Genomic DNA, 17,500 nt, shown 5'->3' on the forward strand with positions numbered 1-17,500 from the left:
CCTCCTCCTCAGTAGGTAGTGGCAGGCGCGACAGCCCATCAGCATTACCATGCTGCTTTGTACCTTTGAATTCTATCTGATATTGATGTGCCCCTAGGAAAAGGGACCATCTCTGGAGCCTCTGTGCTGTCATCACCGAAACACCCTTCTTAGGGTTAAAAATGGATACCAACGGCTGGTGGTCTGTCAGCAGTGTAAACTTCTGGCCCTGCAGGTAATGATTAAACTTCTTTACTCCCCACACAAGGCTGAGAGCCTCCCTATCTATCTGAGCATAGTTGCGCTCAGCGGAGGTCAGTGATCTGGATGCAAATGCGACTGGCCTTTCCAAGCCATTTGGCAACTTGTGTGAGAGTACTGCTCCAATACCATAAGGAGAAGCATCACAAGCTAAACGAATAGGTAGCGTTGGGTTGAAGTGAGCCAACACTTCCTCTGAGGTGATCAATGCCTTGCTTTTGCGAAAGGCCTTCTTACAGTCCTCGCTCCACTTCCATGGTACTTCTTTCTGCAAAAGAGCGTTCGGGTGCAGCACCGTGGATAGATTTGGCAGAAACTTATGGTAATAGTTAATCAACCCTAGGAACGACCTCAACTGGGATACATTTTCCGGAGCGGGAGCCTTCACAACAGCTTCGATCTTGTCAGGTGACTTGTGCAGCCCCTCCTGGTCAATGACATGACCACAGTACGAGATCCGTTTCTGAAAGAACTCACATTTCTGGCGATTAACCCGAAGTCCATATTCCTTCAATCTGGTGAGCACCAGTTTCAAATTTGCAAGGTGTTTCTCATCGTCCTCTCCTGTAATCAGGATATCGTCCAAGTAACATTGAGTGTTTGGAATTCCCTGTAATACCTGCTCCATGGCCCTCTGCCAAATTGCTGGAGCCGAAGCCACTCCAAAAACCAGTCTATTATATCGATACAAGCCTCTGTGCGTGTTGATTGTGAGATACTGGCGCGACTCTTCCTCAACTTCCATCTGTAAGTACGCTTGCGCCAGGTCTATCTTGGTGAAGTGTTTCCCGCCAGACAATGAAGCAAAGATATCCTCAATCCGCGGAAGCGGATATTGCACCGTGAGAAGCACCGGATTAAGCGTGATCTTGAAGTCTCCACAGATGCGGACCTTCCCCGGTTCCCCTGGCTTGTTACTCGATGAACGCTTCATGACGGGAACAATGGGCGTGGCCCACTCACTCCAGTCCACCTTAGACAGTACTCCTGAACGTTCTAGCCCTTCCAGCTCAGCTTCCACAGCAGGTCGTATCGCATAAGGTACCGGTCTGGCTTTGAAAAATTTTAGGTTTGCATGTTCTGCAATCTTGATTTTTGCCGTAATTCCTCTGTGTTCCCAGTCCCTGTTGGAACACCTCTTTAGCCTCATCCAATATTCTGGACAATCGTTCAGGTTTGACATCTTTTTTTCCGGAATCTACCATTATTGCTTTTAGGGAATGCCAGTCCATATTTATTTTCCTGATCCACTCCCGTCCCAGAAGTGGTGGACCTCCCTCAGGTAGTACATATAAGTCCATTCCTTGGTGTTCTTTGCCCTTGTGTACCACCTTGACTTTTATATTTCCGATGGGGTATATTCTTTGCCCCGTGTATGTCTGCAATACTATCTCCGTATCCCGTAGGGGAATATGTGTGAATAACCTTTTGTAATCTTGCTTATTCATGACCGTCAACGCCGATCCGGTGTCCAATTCCATCTTCACTTGGACTCCTGCTATCTGAAGTGTGACCCAGATAGTTTGTAGGTCAGCTTCCTTACTCACATTGTGAATTCTCAGACTACCCAGTTCCTTGCTGTTGGAGTCTGAATCCGAATTCTGTTCATCCGAACTCTTCTCAGCCACCTTATGTACCTTTCTGCACTTTTCCTGCGGTGACTTTTTGTTGCTGGTCTTCTTTCCTGACCAGCATACTTTAGCTATGTGACCAAGCTTGCCACATTTTCTACATTCCTGATTTTTAAACCAGCATTGGTTCTGATCATGTGTTGTCTTTCCACAACGATAACATTTCGCTGTACCCAAAGCCATTTGATCTACGCTGAGTACCGCTGCCTTCAGCTGCATTTCCGCAGTGCCTCTCGCTGCGGCTTCGTGCGATGCTGCAACAGTGACAGCCTTATCAAGTGTAAGATCATTCTCTTCAAGCAGCCGCTTTTGTGTTCCTTCTTTCGACAATCCACACACGAATTTGTCTCTCAGTGCCTCTGTCAGTCTTTCCCCAAACTGACAGTATTTCGCTAGCTTACGCAGTTCAATTAAATACTCCGCGTTGCTTTCCTCTTTCAGTTGCGTTCTCGCATAAAATTTAAATTGTTCCGCTAACATCAGCGGTGTGGGGTTCAAATGATTTCTCAGGACAGCAACAATATTAGCGAAAGCCTGATCTGCCGGTTTAGCTGGTGATAGAAGATGCTTCAATAGCCCGTATGTCTTCGCACCCATTGAGTTTAGTAAGGTTAGTGCTTTATCTTCATCTGATATTTTATTTGCCTTACAATAAATCTCTATGCGTTCTACATACGTGGCCCAATCTTCAACATCGGGATCGAAATCGTTGATGTTACCACGCTTAGGCATCTTCGCAATCTTCTTGAGAAACAAAAAGAAATTTTTCTTTTCTTTTTTTTTCAAAATGGCGGTTTCCCGCGCTTGTCTTCTTCCCCCGCCTACGAAAATGGCGGCTTCCCGCGTTTTGCCTTTCTCCCCCGCTGGCTGTAATGGCGATTGCCGTATTGCTGCGTTCGCCCTCCCCAGCGGTTCTCAAATCGTGCCTCCCAGCCCCTCTTGCAGTCCGGTCCTTTCCCCCGGCTGCGGCTGAGTTCTCCGCGGTTTTTTTTAAATTTTATCCCGCGCCTCGGTAGCTGCCCGGCCTTTTTCCCCGGTCGCGGTCGAGCTCTCTCTCTCGACGCTGTTGCGTCTCCCAGCCCGCTTGCAGCCCGGTCTTTTACACCGGCTGCGTTTGCGTTCACCGCGGCTCCCGCGCCTTACGCTGCCCCAGTCTCAGCGCCTCTGGCCCCGACTTCTGTCCGGTTCTTTTCCCCGGCCGTGGTCGAGTTCTCCGCCCTTATATCCTCCGTTTTTCCCTCCCCTACTTCACAGCCAATGTGGCCGACTTGCTGCTCGTCGCTGATCGGCTTACCCACCACCGTGATAGAAGGGATGATCACTGCCTGTTGCTGATGGAAGGCTTCGTGTCAGGATTGTTCCTTGCTCTTCAGACCCGAGTCTTTTCTCAGCAGGATGATGAGGGCGGATGCCTCTTCTCGACGCCCGTTAAACTGCCTTGGATATATCTCTGCCGCAGGGTAAGATCGTCATCGTCGCCACTGTTAAGTCTGTGTGTTCTAGTTATTGTTAATAAGAATCACTGCACACAGACCACAAGAGTAAATTCAACAGGTCTTTACTAGTCGGAGGTCAGGCTGAACTGCCTAATAAATCATTACACAGCACTTATATACCGGTGTGGTCACCACCGGTATTACAGTATACAGCAGCCAAGATAAAGTAGTGCATCTCTTAAAATAGTTCTCTTAAAGGTGGAACGGTTACATACACCACAGTAACCACATGACTGTGGCCCTTGGCTCCATAGGAGAGGTGCATGCTGTCATCTCTCTCAGGATGATAGGACTACTTCCCTGCCAGCTTCTGACCCAGTGCCTTTGTTGGTTCCACATGGCCAGCTGGCCCAGACTGCCCCGGCCGATGTTGAGGCACAGCACAGCAGTCTGCAGCTGGGTCCTCAACAGTTAGAGCTGCTCGAGGTTGCTCACCACCTTAATGGAGGTGGGGATCCCTTTAAATGGCACGGCTTCGGCCTGATTTCTGAATGTTCGCGCCATGTTTTTCTGGGCAGGCTTAAGAATGATCGAATCAAATGCTTCCAAGCACCAATTTCCCAAAAGGGTCCTAATAAAAGCGCAGGACCCCTATTTAAATATTTTAATGAGCCCACCATTCATTTCAGGTGGCTGCCAGGGATGCCTAAGGAGCGCCTTAGCCAATATGGTGGTGATTACATTTCATGTGCACTTGTGAAATGCATTCGAATTTCTACCCCAATAAATTTGCTGAATACTGTACAGGGTAGTATGAAACTGAGTCATACACCCCAGGTTTGATCCTCTGTGCCCAATTAGCTGATCATAGTCAGGATGGCAGATGGGGTAGGAAGGGGAAAGTTAGTGAGAGTTGGTCTTCCTAGTAGTTATCTAGTAACCCCTACTGGAAAGTGTCCACATATGCACATTGGGTGGGCATGGGATTGGGTAATGGCAGTGGTGTCCCAATGAGCAACTAATTTGCCGGAACTTACACATGAATGGTTATTTGGGTGAGAAATTTCAGGATGGTCAGTGGAACCTTACACCAGCATAATTCTACATCTTCAGGAGAGATAGGGAAGAAAATATATACATTAGTTGATCCTCTGTAGTGTAGCTTATGGGAACTCTAGCATCTGGAACGTGATTATGATGCTTAGCTGCTAATATGCAGCTGTATTTAACTTGGCCTGACCCAGTAGGCCAGTACTCAGATACTCCCTATGGTAAATTGTTCTAAATGTGAATATCCTCCAATCAACTGGAGGCTGAAGGAATTTTCTGTATATTGGCAGCTGCTTGTAAATCCACAGTTCCTGCGCTTGGGGGGGAAAGGCCAGGTTGGAAGGTCAGGAAAACCAGTAGGAATTAACTAGCTTTCTTTATTTTTAAGCTTACACCTGTAAAAATTTGTGACATATGCAATGGACACTAGACTTATTTATAGAAGTACCAGCAAATCTTTTTTAGTGCTGTTCATGATAAGTCAGTTAATGAGCTGTTTTATAGGGTCAGGAATACTATACCATGTAAATGTCGGTGTTTGTCCCTTTTAGATTACAAAATCTAACTGCTGTTAAGTTACCACTGGGTTCACAGAGGTTTATTAAATGGTTAAACAATACCATCAAGTTTACACAGATGTTAATTAAAAGACTGCTGACCTTTTGGCTCGAGTATTTTGTGTTCCTGGATAGCTACTTTGCTTTTTTATGGTTTTCTTTGAATTGTGACAGAAAGTTGTGTGTGATACAAGTATGACAGACTGGAAAAGCATGTTAGGGCATACTGATTTTTATAATAATATAGTTAGATCATTTTTCTCTTCATTTTCCCTTTCTAGACCTAGGAAATTGGAGTGATTTAACACAATCTAGAAATTTTACTGATAGAGGTGAAAATAAATCAGTGAATACTGGATATCTGATTAAGAATCAAAAATGTTGGAAATAGAATGCAAGTCTGTCCACATTTTTCTTCCAAATGGTTCTGCTGTGTATTTTCAGTATTTTCCATCTGTTTGAAGTTTTTTTTAATAAAAGATTCACAAGTTTTAGAATTAAATTAGCTTAATTCTGTTTTATTTTATGCCTAATTCATTCACTAATTCATTCAATCATTCCCTACCAGTGTTTTGTAAAACCAGCTGTGGTTCATCCCATTGAAAGGAATGCAAACACAAAATTGACAGCAAAACATTGTAAATTTCCTGGCAAGCGCTGGGTTATTTCTTGCAAGTACAGCTTCAGATTTTTGTTCATTATTATTACATTTGCGTTAGAAGGTTCCAGTAAAGTTTCCATGATGATTATGTGTAAGTGTTTTGCAAATAAACATCTTTTTTATTTACGTTAGCTCAATTTACTACCAAATATGGCCTTTTTATTGTGGCATTGTGTCCCGTCTGAACATAGCTCTTGTACGATCTTCAAAATCCTGACATATAATGGATATACTGAAAGTAAATTAATCAGCTCCCACAAGTGCCATTTTCACAACTGAAAATTCCTAAATATATGTTTCAGATCACAGAGGAGGCTGTATTGAATAAAATAACATCCTGCAAGAACTTGTCTAAAACTAGGCATAAAAAGTTTTTAATGTTTTCAAATTTGGCACAATTGTTCTGTGGCATTAGAGCCCTTTTGGACCTGTAGCAACTGATGGAAGCTTCCAAATTTTGAAAAGATACAAAGTTTGAACAAGGTTCAGGAGTTCAGTAAATGGTACACTAATACCCCTTCAATAATGTCTTCGATATTGAATTGTAGCGGGAGCATCCAGGCTAACCATATTTATCTGGTCAACTAGTGACTAAAGTCATGTCTGTTGTACATTGTTCAAAGAAGTTTTTATACTGATGCCATTTCGTTTGGATTCTTTCATCTTGGCACCAGACTCATAGACCTACAAATCTTCTGCCAGGATCAGAAATCCAAATTAAAATGGTGCCAGTATAAAAGCAATAAGCGCTGAATCCTGCAAGGAAATGCTCCTGCTGTTTCTGCTCCTTTTCAGTTCAGTATACAGATTTCATTAGAACGCTGCATGCCTCACTTATACTTAACACGATTTGTCCAGGTAATCAGGAAAACTGAATGCATTAAAAGTAGTGCATGTTGGACAGAAATATCAGTTGGTCTGGCATTTCTTTACTTAAACTGACTTTGATTGCAGGAAATGTAGATAAATTCACCACAGGATTTTGTATCTGGAATCCATTTTCCCTTCATGGTGCTAATGAAATGGTAGATATGAATTATTCTGGAGTTTGAGCTCTTAATCCGAGTCTGTTGCCAGTAATCTGTCATTTACCTACTTGCAGTTTATTAAGTATTTCACATAAAAAAAATACTTATCTAACTGAGAAAACTGATTAACATCTATATGGGGACATCTTAAAGTCATTTTAAAGAATTTTAAATGGTTATTACTAGGTGGGCATTGCTGATGTGCATTAAATTGTATTACCAAACTTTGATAAAACAAAGAATGTATGTGTGTCCCAGTGACCCCATTGATAATTCCATTGCCCATTGTGGTACTGCATCATGCAGGCCAGATAAAGCCCAGGTTTGATCCTGATGTATTAAAGAAAAAGAGCTTGCCTTTTATATAGTTAGCTGATCCAGTGACTCATGTTGAAAATGCATGCATGTGGACATCACGTGGGAAGAGGATTGGGCTTGGCTGTGATGCCCTTCCATAATTGAATAGCCATGAAAACTCGCTGCCGAGCTCAGGCATAAGAATGATCACTTGAGTGAGGTACTAGAATGTCATCACCATGCTCTTTGAGAGGGTAGAAATATTAGGGAGGGAAATTGTTCTAATATTTTATCATTCCGGAATAATAATAAAATAGTAAATAAAAACGGCAACCTTTGTAGTCTTCCATCAGTAATTTTCCTTTTACTCCAGCTTCAAAAGCACAGCAGTGTGACCTTTCCATTCTCTGTATCCTTGTATCCTCTTAAAGATAGATTGTCAGGAAAACATTAATTAATTCTCACCACAAGGACAGTTCTTTAAAAATTTGGATCTGTGCCCAGTGTAATATTGTCGACATTTTCCAAATGAATTTTGTGGCATTAAACAGCCTTTACATAGAGTGACCAATGGGAAAACTTTCCGTCGTCTCTGTCATCTGAGCTTGAACTTATTCTCGGAGGAAGCAAGACAGTGTTACAACATGTGTCTCCCTATTGTAATCAGACTAGATAATTGTTTGTAGTACTTCAAACTTTCTGAAAAGATACAGTAATTAAAAACAACTTACAGATATATAACAAGCCTCGCATTAAGGAACATCTGGGCTAGATTTTCAGTTGCTAGCGCCAGCAGTTAGCGCCTTAAGAGAAGTGATTTTCGGGCGCTATGCGTGTAGCGCCCGTGCGCAGCGCAGTTTGCGCCCCGCCCCAAATTAAGTTGCCCGTTAGCGCCGGCGCAAAGTTTAGCGCCCGCCCGGATGCGCGCGCAGAAAATGACGTCACATCCTCGTGCAACGCCCTTTGGCCGCCCCGATTCCAAACTTCAGTCGGACCGCCCCATTGTGCGGCTGGCGGCCGGAGCGTTTGGAAAAAGGAACGCAACACAACCAGCGCGGGCCCCGGGGGGCGCAAATTAAAGGGGACGAGGTCCTTACCATTGCTGGGCAGTGGAGGGTCGGCTACTCCGCACGCTGTGGGGACGATCACACGGGCTCCCATGAGCACACACACGCGCTCCTCCAGCCGAGTGAGCTTCTGCAGCTTGGCACGGCCACCCCTGGCACGGGCCTGGCGATTAAAGGCTACTTTAGCCTGCAAGAGAAAGGACGGGCTGTAAGTGCGCAGTGTAGCCCTGATGTAGTGTGCACTGCCTCCCATGGTGGAATAGCTTGGCCAGAGTGAAGCCCTGATGTAGTGTGCACTGCCTCCCATGGTGGAATAGCTTGGCCAGAGTGAAGCCCTGATGTAGTGTGCACTGCCTCCCATGGTGGAATAGCTTGGCCAGAGTGTAGAGTGCCGAATGGCCAATTGGTGCTCATGACTGTCCCAATGCTGCTGGCTGAGGGCTGGCCAATAGGACTTTCAGCTCCCTTTGCCCATCATGTCAGGTGTACATGCAAGAATGAGGAGGAGACTGGAAAGGGTACTCACCCTGACAATCCTGGTCAGGTCGTTGTATTTTTGACGACATTGTTTGTGGGTCCTGGGGGCATCGCCGGTGAACGTCACCCTCTGGGCGATCTGCTTCCAGGCTTTGGTGTAGTCGTGGTGGGTTGGATTCCTCCCACTCTCTGGGAACAAGATCTTGCGCCTCACCTCCAGAGCTGTGACCATTATGTCCAGATCACCCTCTGAGAAGCGCAGGGCACGCTGACGGGCCTTCTCTGGCGTTGCCATGACTCCCTGGGGCTGAGCAGCAGTGTTGAGGCCTCTTTGCAAGGCTGCAGTGTGCAGGGCGTGGCAGCAGACCAATTCGTCCCTTCCCCCTTTAAGAGCTGGTCGGCGCCACGGGGTCTGCTGTCAGTCCAAAAATGACCGCACCCGCGCTGCGCCCCGCCTGGGCGCTATCCCTCTGGACCGCCGGCTTAGCGCCTAAAGATAGTAGTGGAATGCCTCTTTTAGCGCTCCACCAACCTCTTAGGGCGAAGCCACTGATTTTCCGGCAACGGGGCGCTACTTTGGGGCGGGCGCTAACTTCGGGCGGGCGCTAAGGTTAGTGCCCCAAAACTGCCTATACTGAAAATCTAGCCCATCTGTGTTTTACAAGGGATTGAGGTGGGCACCATGCTGAAAGTGAAGACATTCAGGAGGTGGTTCTAAGGTACTGTGTAAGAGAAGTTTTTAAGGAGGCTTTTAAAGGCGGGGGGCATGTAGCTGTCTTGTTTTGCACACTGTACAAAAATAATAAATTGCAGGACAACGGAGTATTACAATTTAAACTCTTAGTAAGCACAGACCTGATGCTTTATTATCAGTACAGCACTGTGTGGACAAAATGGAGTCAGGACCCCCTGGGTCTTCCAAACAATAGCAGTCCTTACAAATGCCTGCAGGCCAATGACAACTCAGCATGTGATCACGTGAATATAATAGGTATTCCTTACAGATGCCTGTGGGCCAATGACAATTCAACATGCAAATGTTACATCCCCTTTTAAAAGAAAACTGTTATGCATTACTTTTGAACCTTCTACATAATGTTCTCAGTAGCATCAACATATAAGTAAACTCAACATTTAACTAGCACTGAAAACATCAACGTTTCAATAACGATGTACAGTTTTTTTTAGGACAGCGATCCGCATACACCCTTTGACAGTTCACAAGTCAAGGATAACTCTAGGCTTGACCTCTCGTCGGAATGACGGTGTTGTTCCTTGGTGTTCAGGAGGTGCCTGCGATTGTGGCGGTACACCTGTCCTTCTGGGGTGCGGATGTGATATGATCGCTCAGTGTCAGCTGGCTGGATTACGACTGCTGGCTTCCAGTAGTCATGCTCCTGGATTCTGACGGATTCTCCATTGTGCAGCGGCGGCAGTAGTCTAGCTGACCTGTCATAGTATCTCTTTTGGTGTTGCGTCTCTGTACACGTTTTGCATGCACTTGCTTGCAGCTGACGTTGTTCCATGTGAACAGATCCGTTGCCGCGACCTGCCAGGGCCTGTCTGGGATATGGTGAGGTATCATGGGCTCTTTGACATTTGATGGGTGGCGTTCTAGGCAAATGGAACATTTTCTGACAATGTCCTCAATGTGTTTGCACATTCCGGGCCAAAACATAATGTCACATGCTCTTTGTTTGCATTTTTCCATGCCCATATGTCCAGCATGAATTTTTGTCAACATCTGAGACTGGTAGGAATGATGATGTTCTCCCCTTTGAAGACGATTCCGTTGATTTGTGACAGTTCGTCTCTGTGGTTCCAGAATTCAGATATGCTCTGAGGGCATTGCCTCCTTTCCTCAGGCCATCCTTCATGTATGATTTTGCTCAGCAGTGTGAGTTGTGCATCTTCCTCTGTTCCTACTTGGATCTCCTTCAGTTTTGAGTCACTCACAGGTAAGCTGTTGTACACCATGTGCACCTGCACATCCATGCCTTCACTGAGGCTGCTGTCCTGGTAGCTAAGAGACTTTCTGGAGAGCGTGTCTGCAACAGGAATTTCTTTGCCTGGACGGTGAATGATTGTGAAGTTGTACTTCTGTAGCTGCAGGATCATTCTCTGTAGCCTTGGTGGGGCTGCGGCTAGTGGTTTCCTCATGATTGGCTCGAGGGGCTTGTGGTCGGATTCCACAATGACTTGTCGGCCATAGACGTACTGGTGGAAACGCTTGCATCCAAACAGAATTGCATATAGCTCTTTCTCGATTTGAGCATAGTTGATTTCACTGTCTGAGAGATCTGGAAGCATAGCCGATGGGCTTTCCTTCTTGCAGTAATACTGCGCCTAGTCCGTACTTTGATGCGTTCACTTGTAGTCTGAGCTCTTTGTTGGGGTCGAAGTAGGCAAAAACTGGTCCTGGTTCTCTGGTGATTAGGTCTTTCATTTTCTGAAATGCTGTGTCATGTTTGTCCCACAGGAACTCATTGGATTGTTTGAGCAACTGACGCATGGGTGCGTTGATTTCGGAGAGGCTCGGGGCAAACTTGGCTAAGTAGTTAACCATGCCTAGTACTGTCTCTAGCTCTGCGCGGTTCTTCGGCGGCTCCATTTTCTTGATGGCGGAGATTTTCTCTGGATCCGGCTTAATGCCATCATTTGAGAGGCGATGCCCGAAATAACTGATCTCGATGGATCCGATTATGCTTTTCTCGGGGTTGAGCCGGATACCTTTCTCCCGTGATCTTTGTAGCATCGCACAGAGGTTCCTGTCATGTTTCCCTCTATTCCTGCCATAGATGAGGATGTCGTCTATGATTGCAACTACTCTGTCGAGGCCTTCATCGGTTTCGTCGATCTTCCGCTGAAATTCATCCTGAGCTAAGACCAAATGGTAAACGCAGAAATCAGTAGCGTCCAAATGGTGTGTTGAACATTGTTAGCTTAGATGACTCTTCCGTGAGCTTGATAGTCCAGTATCCTGATCGTGCGTCCATTACACTGAAGTAACGTGCTCCCACTAGCTTGGGTGTGATGTCATCTAGCATTGGTAGAGGGTAGTGAGGGCGTTTGATAGCCTTGTTCAAATCTCTGGAGTCGAGACAGACTCTGAGCTTGCCTGTACGTGGTTTCTCAACCACTACTAATGCGTTGACCCACTCTGTCGGTTCTGTTTCCCGGACGATGATTTTTGTATTCTCCAGGCTCTGCAACTCCTCCTTCAGGCGACTACGCAGAGCAAGGGGTATCCTTCTCGGTGGGCAAACCACCGGGGTAGCTGCAGGGTCAAGGTGAATAGTGCATTCACCTGGGAATAGTCCGATTCCTTTGAAGACGTCAGCAAACTCCTCCATGACTGTCTGCTTCTCAACTGGTGCTGTCAATGATAGCACTAGCTTGACTAGGTCCATGTCTAAACATGCCTTTAGACCTAGCACTGGCGGTGCTCGAGTGTCAATAATGTAAAAGTCCAGCATCATGTCGCTTTCTTTGTACTTGCATTTCATCATGCATATGCCTTTTACAATGAGCTGCTCACCCCCATAACCGGTCAGTCTGCGTGAGGTGGGCTGTAGCTCACACTCATCCTTCAAGCTGTGATACTCAGAGGAATTACATTAACCTGAGATCCAGTGTCTAGTTTAAACTTAAGCTCTTTGCCCTGTTTTCCTATCTCAATATCGGCATAGGCTTGCTCAGTCCCTGAAATCTGTTTTTTCTGTGACACAGAATCAATAAACAGTTCCTCTGCATTTGGCTCTCTATCTGGCATTTGGCTGTCACTGTGTACTGCTTTTCCAAAAACAGTCCTGCAGACTTTAGCAAAGTGGTTCCGTTTACCACATTTAGTACATTGCCTTCCTTTGGCAGGGCAGTACTCCTTTTCTCCATGCCAGTTGTTTCCACAATATCCACAGTTTTTGAAGCATTTTGTGTCTGTGTCGCCCATTTTTAGAATTCTCTCTCTCTGTTCTTTCTGTTCTGAAACACGCTCTCTGGGCAGTGTTCTTTGGTGTGTGTATATTAACTGCGTGCACTGTCTGTTCACGCGAGCTGTTCGTGGCGCCGGTTATGGTTTTCAACTGTGCTTGGGCTATCTCGTGCGATCTAGCTATGTCCATAGCTTTGTCCAGCGTTCGCCCGGACCCAACATTCAAAAGTTTCTCTCTCACTTTAGCTGAATGTATTCCAAACACGATGCGGTCTCTGACCATCTCATCTTTATCTGCATATGCACAGTCTTTTACCAGCAGTTTTAACTCAGTCACGAACTGTTCAAACGACTCACTAGCTCCTTGTACTTTCTCCTGAAACTTGTACCTAGCGAATATCGTATTTGTCTTGGGCATCACATATGCTTCAAAACAGTCAAAATAACTTTTCAGTACCTTTGCTTCATCTGCGGTGAGAGACCATGTGTTAAAAATGTGTCTCCCTTTTTCTTCGATCCACAGGAGTAGGTAGCTGCATTTTTCTTCCTCCTTTTCTTTTCAACGGACCCGAGAACATCAACTCCACGTTTTGCTTGAACTTGCTCCATTCTCTAGGTAAGTTCAAAGATTCCCAATTCATTTGGGGTAAGGGAGCTCCAACGATGTCCATTTCAAATCCCTGTTCTGACTCCATGTCTTGTTTTGCACACTTTGTACAAAAATAATAAATTGCAGGACAACGGAGTATTACAATTTAAACTCTTTTAATGAAGCATCAGGTCTGTGCTTACTCATCAGTACAGTACTGTGTGGACAAAATGGAGTCCGGACCCCCTGGGTCTTCCAAACAATAACAGTCCTTACAGATGCCTGCAGGCCAATGGCAACTCAGCATGTGATCACATGTGAATATAATAGGTATTCCTTACAGATGCCTGCAGGCCAATGACAATTCAACATGCAAATGTTACAGTAGCTAGGTGGTTATTTTGGAAGAGGTTTCCAGAGAGCCGACACTTTTTAGATTTGTATCCAATGGTGAAGCAGAGTGGGTGGGGGTGCAAACAATAAACTGGAATTAGAGAAACATTGTGTACAGACTCGGATGTATGACATGGGGTGGAGTCAGGCTATAGAGGATTTGAAAACAAACACATCTTGAAGTCAGTTTAGAGGGTACAAAGAGTTTGTAGAGCAGAAAATAAAGCCGGATGAGGTGATGTGTGCGTGGTAATTTGTGCAGGACAGGACTCTGACCATAGTTAGATATGGAAGGTATAAAACTCTAATATTCCTGGAGCATTGCAAAAATGAGATTGGCCCATGAAACTCATCAACAGTACAAAATTATAGTTAGGTTGAATATAAACAGAAAATGCAAAGCCATTGAGCCCAGCTAACCTGTAACACTGCAAGTTCAGTATTGGTGCAGAGACATTTCAGTTTTGGTTTCACACCAATGTTAAATGTGTGGAGTGTAAATTGAATGTCACGGTCCGAACTAACACTGAAGTGAAGCAGACTGTTGCTCACTGTTCCAGGGTATCCCACTCTGTTCCAGTGTCAGGTTGGTCCTGTGTCTGGATTCAAGCTGTATATATATAATTGCAGCATCAATGTAGTTTGAATGCACCTTGAACAAGAAAAGGCAGGTTCTTTGATTTTTAAACTTGCCTCCTTCTCTTCCTTCCTTTCCATTATGTCCTGTGCGGGATGTATGCTGGCTAATTCTGATGAAAAGTCTACTCAAAACATTAAACTTTCTTTCTTTTTCAGATGCTGACTGTTCTGCTTTGCATTTCTAATATTTTCTGGGATTTTTTTCAGATTTCCAGCATTCATGGTTTTCTTTCTATCTCCAGTAAATGCTTTTAGTTTATCAGGCTATCTACTTCCTTTTGTCTGGACAGTGGTATTTCATGTTAGTGTGTGTGGGAAACATAGATGAACTGGTTGTAATTCAATTCAAAATGTATAAGATACTCATTTGAACCCTAATTTTACAATTGTTGACAGCTTTTTGATAATGTTTTGAGAACTTTTATAAAATTCCAACTAGTTTTACTGTTGACAACATAAATCTATTTTCGACTATATAATGAACTCTATTCTGCACAACTAATTTTTTTTAAAATTCATATACAATGTATTAAAAAATAAACTGCAGAGTTCAGTATTCTGTTATTATATTTTGGTTTTGGGATCATTTTTTTTCCATTTACACCCTTAAAGTTTTATGCCATATTCCCCATCCTCCTAAGCACTGGGCATGCGATGTAAAATTGGGAGGGGCAGATATAGGAGTATCAACAAAAAGAGTACTGGCCATTGGAGTCTGTGCCAGGATTTGCCTCTCTCGTGTCTCCCAGTGCCCATTTGCAGAGTGCTATCAGCAGAGGTCTGGGAACAAGTAATTTATTCACCCTGTAAACTAGGGGATGGGGTGTTGCATGGTAAGTACCAAAGAGAGGAAGAAGCTCTCTACAACTGCCTTTCCCTCCCCGTGATTATGGAAGTAGCGCTAAAAATGTAAACATTTACATCATAAGTAAAAATGTTTGTCATTAGAAACCAATTTATGGAGTGAGTATTTGGTTTATCAAGGTTACATGGTAAAGTGGAAAGCATGCACATACTTAATGATATGTTTGCTTTTTACATCACATGCTCAGTGCTCAATTGGAAATATCAAGGCTGTGATACATTTAAAGTTGAGCGTGCATCTCCATCCACACTTTTAAAATAAAATAGTCCATGGTTGTAAAAAGTATTTTTATTTGTTTTCCCTTTTTTGAAAATTAGACTTTTTAAGGCATTTTAATGTTTTTAGACAACTTTATTCCCCACTTTTTTTGATTCTTTGATGTTCAGTATTAAGCACCAACCACAATCAAGTGAGTATTCCACACACAACCTTCCCAGAGTTGTACAGCATGGAGGATTGGTGGTGTGACACTGTGCCTTTCTGTGACATGCCTTGTTCATCATATTTTAAAATACTGATCCATTTCAGTTTTTCTGCTAATTTTTACTTTTTAAAGTTAATTTTCTTTCCCTTTCTTCCCCGTATGTCTTTTTGCACAGTTGACCTTCCCTGCCAGTGGAGACTGACAGGAAGCATGGGGGGGGGGGGAATTTTGAGGCCTCTCGTCTGGTGGAGATGGGGCGGTAGCACCCCAAAAATGGTTACCACCTTCGCTGTGGCCACTGCAATCCTCCCCTAAGCCCACTGTGCCCGTCTGCGTCAGGCGGTTCTCCCTTTAAATATGAAAATTGGGGTCCTGTGATGTACATAGGACCTTGTTTGTCATTTTAGGACAGTACTGGGCAAATTGCAAATGTCACTCCATTATTTAAGAAGGGAGGGAGAGAGAAACCAGGTAACTATAGACCTGTAGGTTTAACATCAGTTGTGGGGAAGTTACTGGAATCTATTATCAGACAGATTGACTGAGCGCTTGGACAGGTATCAGTTGATCAGAGAGTCAGCATGGATTCGTGAAGGTAGGTCATGTCTGACTAATCTAGTTGATTTTTTTTTGAGGAGGTCACTAGCATGGTGGATAACGTGTATGCATGTTGCCTGGACTCTAAGCTCTGGAATTCCCTCCCTATACCTCTCTACCTCCTCCTTTTTAAAATGATCCTTAAAACCTACCTCTGTGGCTAAGCTTTTTGTCACCAGTCCTAATATCTCCTTATGTGGCTCGGTGTTAAATTTTGTTAATCGTTCTTGTCAAGCACCTGGGGATGTTTTACTATGTAAATTGTAAACGTTGTACAATTTACAACGATGCAAGTTGTTGTTGTCGATACGGACTTCCAGAAGGAATTTGATACGGTTCTGCACAAGAAATTATTAGCAAAAATGGGAGCACATGGAATTGGAGGTAACCTTGTGATATGGGTTTGTTGGGAAACGGTGAGTAGGGATAAAGGGTTCATTCTTTGATTGAGGTGACATACGGGGTTCCCCAAAGATCTGTACTGGGACCTCAGCTTTCCACCATATATATTAATGACTTGTATGAAGGAATAGGGAGTGTTTATCTATGTTTGCAGATGACACTAAGTTAGGAGGCACATTAAGTTGTGTGGATGGGAGGAAGAAGCTACAAAGGACATAAACAGACTACGTGAGTGGGCAAAACTATGGCAAATGGAGTTCGATGTGGGGAAGTGTGAAGTCATCCACTTTGGATTTGAGAAGGACAAATCAAAATAGTTACTTAATGGCAAGAGACTAGGAACTGTGGAGGAGCAAAGGGATTTAGGTGTCTATGTATACAAATCATTGAAAGCTAGTGCACAGGTACAAAATGTAATCATAAAGGCTAATGAAATGTTGGGCCTTTTTCTCAAGGAGATTGGAAATAAAAATGAAGTGATGCTTCAGTTGTACAGAACCTTGGTCAGACCCCATCACAGAAACCCCACAGTGCAGATAGAGGCCATTTCGGCCCATCGAGCCTGCACCGACACATATCCCACCCGATCCCCGTAACCCCTACACCAACACATATCCCACCCTATCCCCGTAACCCCCACGTATTTAATCCCCCTAACACTAAGGGTCAATTTATCATAGCCAATCAACCTAACCCGCACATCTTTGGACTGTGGGAGGAAACCGGAGCACCCGGAGGAAACCCACGCAAACACGGGGAGAATGTGCAAACTCCACCCATCTGGAGAAATTTGTTCAGTTTTGGGCACCGTATCTCAGGAACGATAATTTGGCCTTGAAATGGTGACGAAACCCAGCTCTACCTCTCCAGAACCCCTCTCAACCCCACTATTTCCTATGTTGTCAGAATTCTTGTCTTGGATGAGCCGCAGTTTCCTCCAGTAAAACATTGAGAAGACCGAAGCCATCATCTTTGGTCCACACCACAAATTTATTCCATAATGTTCTCAGGCTGAGCCAGACGGTTTGCAACTTCAGCATCTTAGTCGACCCTCGCCTGAACTTCTATTCCCATATTCCCTCTATCACAAAGACTGCCTACTTCCACCTCTAACATCGCCTCCACCCCTACATCATGCCACCTGCTGATGAAACCCTCATCCATGCCTTTTTCACCTGCAGAGTCGACTATTCCAATGCTTTCTGGCTGGCCTCCC

The 17,500-nt window shown here is 44.5% G+C and overlaps 1 protein-coding gene across 3 annotated transcripts in view; it reads left to right on the top strand.

Annotated features, from left to right (window-relative positions):
* Nucleotides 1–17,500, top strand: part of smtnb (smoothelin b) — a 382,571-nt gene that overhangs the window by 357,642 nt on the left and 7,429 nt on the right. The window lies entirely within an intron of this gene.

The sequence above is a fragment of the Somniosus microcephalus genome, chromosome 19, assembly GCF_052327205.1.
Source record: "Somniosus microcephalus isolate GS21.2 chromosome 19, FLI_Smic_1.0, whole genome shotgun sequence".
Classification (NCBI taxonomy): domain Eukaryota; kingdom Metazoa; phylum Chordata; class Chondrichthyes; order Squaliformes; family Somniosidae; genus Somniosus; species Somniosus microcephalus.